A 4,212-nucleotide genomic window follows, 5' to 3' on the forward strand; every position below is an offset into this window, starting at 1 on the left:
ACTCATATTTTCGCTGCTACATAATAATAAAACCCCTAATTGTTGTACCAGTTTTTCCATGTTGGTTTTTTCCAGGGACTTTTGTCCGAAAATAACGGTGTTAATTTTTGTGCATGTGCTAGTATTTTCTCAGTTTCCAGCACTATTTATTTTTCCACAATTTTATTTGTGAAGGTTTCAATGTGTTTATTTCAATGTTGTTGCAACAACAAATTGAATAATTAATTTATCAGTTAGAAGAAATAACACCAGTTGCTGCAATAGGGTTCTAGTTTTGGAAATTTCATAGGAAGAAATGTGGAGGCACTATTTTTCACTTAACTTCTTGATAATTGTTTTTAGTGATTAGTTTTCACTTAAATTCCTAATAATTTTTTAAGATGAAATTCAATAAGTTATGTGGAGATGTTGTTGGACCCAACTTATCTTACCCTTCATAATATTGTCAATTAATTGGAGCATTGATGTTTCTTATAAACACTCGTCTAGACATATGTTTTGCTGTGAACACCTTGAGTCAATTCATGACTAAGCCGCGTCATGCACATTGGATTGCCACTAAGCACATTTTGAGATATTTGCATTAGAATATCAATCTTGTTCTGAGATATACTACACGAGATGTACGACTACATGGATACACTAATGTTGACTGGGCTGGAAACGTTATTGACAAGAAGACCACATTTGGGTGTTGCTTTAACTTTGGATCTTCCATGATATCTTGGATGAGAAGTAAAAATAAGTATATGGATTTGAGTATGGCAAAGGCAGAGTATATTATTGCTAGCATGGCCATCAATGAGGCAGTTTGGTTAAGGAAGCTCTTTGGAGGGTTGTTTGAGCAGGTCCTAGATATGGCAATGATATATTGCGACAACAGGAGTGGGATCCAATTAGAAAAAATTGTTGTGTTTCATGACAAGTCCAAGCATATTGAGATAAACTATTATTACATACATGACATGGTGCAGAGAGGAGCCATGAAACTTCATCATATTTTGACTGATGAGTAGAATGTAGACATACTCACAAAGGATTTTTCAGAAGGGAAGTTATTGGTCTTCAAAGCATAGCTTGGACTAATGGATGTGACACTCCCAGGTAAGGGTCCTGACTAATCGAGGAAACTGATTTATGCTCTTCCCCTTGTCTGAGCTCCCATAGTAAGGAATTGATCCGAAGAGCTCTTGGGGTCGAGGGAAATCATGGGCAATAGGTGTGTTTGATCCTTAACTCACGTTAAGTGTGTATCTCCCCTATTTTCATCTCAGGGTGTGTCTAATCCTTAAATCATGGCAAGTGTGTATATCCCCTATTGAGTATGCCCCAGTATGCATCCTACCCACAAGCTAGGCTTGTTGTGATTATTCCTCCCCGTTTGGCCAATGTGTTGAGATGATGACTTGGGTGTGTATGATCCTTACCTCACAGGGTAAGTGTGTATCTCCCCCAAGTGCATTGGTTTATTTTTTATCCTTACCTTATAAGGTAACTGTGTATCTCATCCCAAGGTTTTGGATGCATGTGTTCTACCACTTGACTCTTGAGGGTCTTGATGGGAAGATCAATAGAAAATAGGATGGTTGTGATCCTTACCTATCATGGTAAATCATATCCTGCCTATTTTCCTATGATAATGGGTTGAGCTGGGCTCCTTCATGATGTGGGTTGAGTTGGAACTCCCATATAACAATTGATGGATAGAGGGTTGTAGCTTGACCTCCCCTTTGATGTCAAATTCTTCTTCTTTTGGATTCGAGAGTGTTCAACATATGAGAAAAGATATTTTTATTTGATATTTGAGATAGGACACGTGTTGCAACCGGTAATTTATCCCTAGCTGAGAGGGAGTGTTAATTTGGCAGGTCAGGGATAAAATCCCTCTTTTGGACAATGTTCCTTATCAATAAATATCCCTCCTATTCCTTTGAAGAATTTAAATTGGTTAAGGGAAAATATAATTTTAATATGAAAACCCACATATTCAAAAAAGGTCAAGTCAACTCTAAAGAGAAATTGGACAGCCTTGGATGGCTATAAATACAAGTCAAAATAACCTTGTTTGGACATCATCATCAAAAATCTTCTTCTTCTGTCTTATTTGGTTGGGCGCGCACAAGTCTGAAGACAGTTTGCAAAAATTGGTTCATACAGTCTTAAATTATAGGGTCTGAACTCACACGTGTGAAATAGGATTTTAGTTCATAGCCATAATGTTGAAATAGGAAAATTTTGGTTGTATCCTCACACATATAGGGTGCTCCCTATGATTGGAGCATTTCAACCACCTGCATGATTGCTAGCTCCATGTGGCTAGGACCTATGGTTTCTGTTGATAATTGATTGCAGATCTTGACAGTTGACCGTAAGCTTGGAATGCTAACTTAGATCAGTATTGTTATTGGGATCATCTCTTGGATATTTTTTGGTTGATTTTTCTCGATAGTCTTGTTATTGAAGAATTGGAATTTTGTACTCTCTTTGCTTAACATTGTATGCCAATCTAATAAGAAGAGAAAATTGAAAGGCTTTCCCCCTTGTGGGGTTTTTCTCCGATCTTTGATCAAACCTAGTGTTTCTTATTTGTCTCTTATTGTTCATTGTATTTACTATTCTATCTACAATTTTTATTGATTATTAGAAGATTGAATTGTCTTGAAAAATTTTAGATTAAAGAGAAGAATTAGGTTAATGTGATTGTAATAGAATAGAACATTGGTAAATTAATATAGACGTAAGCTTATTTAAATATATAATGACACATATTTTATAAATGAATGGTCGCATGTATAAAAAATGATTTTTTGTTTGTTTTTGTGAGTAACAAAGCATGGCATGAAACCACTATCATCCTAGAGTGACAGGTGTGAATGTGGAATCCCATTAAATTCTTTGAATTGGATCCCGTTAAATACTGCTAAAAACCTTATGGGTAATCAACAATAAATTTTAAGCTTCCAATTATTATATAAAATGTAATATATAATAATACGAGGCATGAAATAACTTGCGTTTAAAGTGTTTCTATATAATAGGGCATCACAAGAGACAATTCAAGGATAATTTAATGCTTAGTAGTGTGAAGTCGGATTGGGTTCTGATTTCCACCTCTGAAAGAAAAACAAACCAAAGCTTACGTCCTCTGATAAATACTGAGAGTTAGTCAGATTCTCGTTATGGTTCGAGATTTCACATTAGGTTTAAAACCTTTAGCATAATTGTGTAGTACCAAGTCTATTATGAGGCCCAGAGTGACAAGTGTGAATGTGGTGATCATAAAATGATAGGTTTGAATGCAACGATCGAATTGACTGATGGTATGAATTGCAGGGACACATTAGTAACCAAACAAAACTATTTTTTTCCAATGTTCTTAACAGGTGGGGAACTAAATGATTTTTAAATTAAATGTCTTATTCTTTGATTTGAAATTGAAAACCATTCAAATACTTTTCGTATCATCCATTCAATGATGTATTAGATGAAGAATATTCTCTCGAAATCAAATCTTGTCTACTCATTTATTTCAAAATCAAAATTCCTCAAGACCAATTCCAATATAGACCAAGCCTACGGTGTAAAAATATAATTTTTCATATAATTTTTTAATAAAATTTATACTAGCTTAGATCCATCTAACACTAGATCTATCCCATGCCGACAGGAATCAAATCCCTTAGTGCAAACCTTCTTTTTGGAGTGTATAATTTGAGGAAAGGTTTGCATCTCAATGGATTTGATCCCTCTCGATGCATGATAGATCCAGTGTTAAATGGATCTAAGCCGGTTCCATTTGAGGGCAACAATGTCACATTTTTAGATTATCATTATTATGCATATGTTTGAGATTAACTTCAAAATTCACACTATGTTTTCTTTGCTTTGTGTGAGCATATCATTCTCTTGTTTAATTTAGTTTGTATTTCTTGCCTTGAATGGCTTGTACATTTGTGTTTGGATGCTTTGAGTCGTTTGTGTGTTTGGATTTAGACGATAACGTTTTTTAATATTACAGTTGTCGTGTTATATTTTCATATGTGTATATAATTGTTTATTAGTAATTAGTTGGTGATGAAGAAGGGATACACTCTTATCAATAGTTTGTAGGAGGATTGATGCTACACATCTATTTCATTTAATTTTAGGTATCAGAACTTATGACAACTAATTAATTCTCAATAGTGTCCCTTTGGGAATTACTAAATATAT

The sequence above is a fragment of the Pinus tabuliformis genome, chromosome 5_1, assembly GCF_031772625.1.
Source record: "Pinus tabuliformis cultivar Carrire ecotype Pingquan chromosome 5_1, CPIR1, whole genome shotgun sequence".
Lineage (NCBI taxonomy): Eukaryota > Viridiplantae > Streptophyta > Pinopsida > Pinales > Pinaceae > Pinus > Pinus tabuliformis.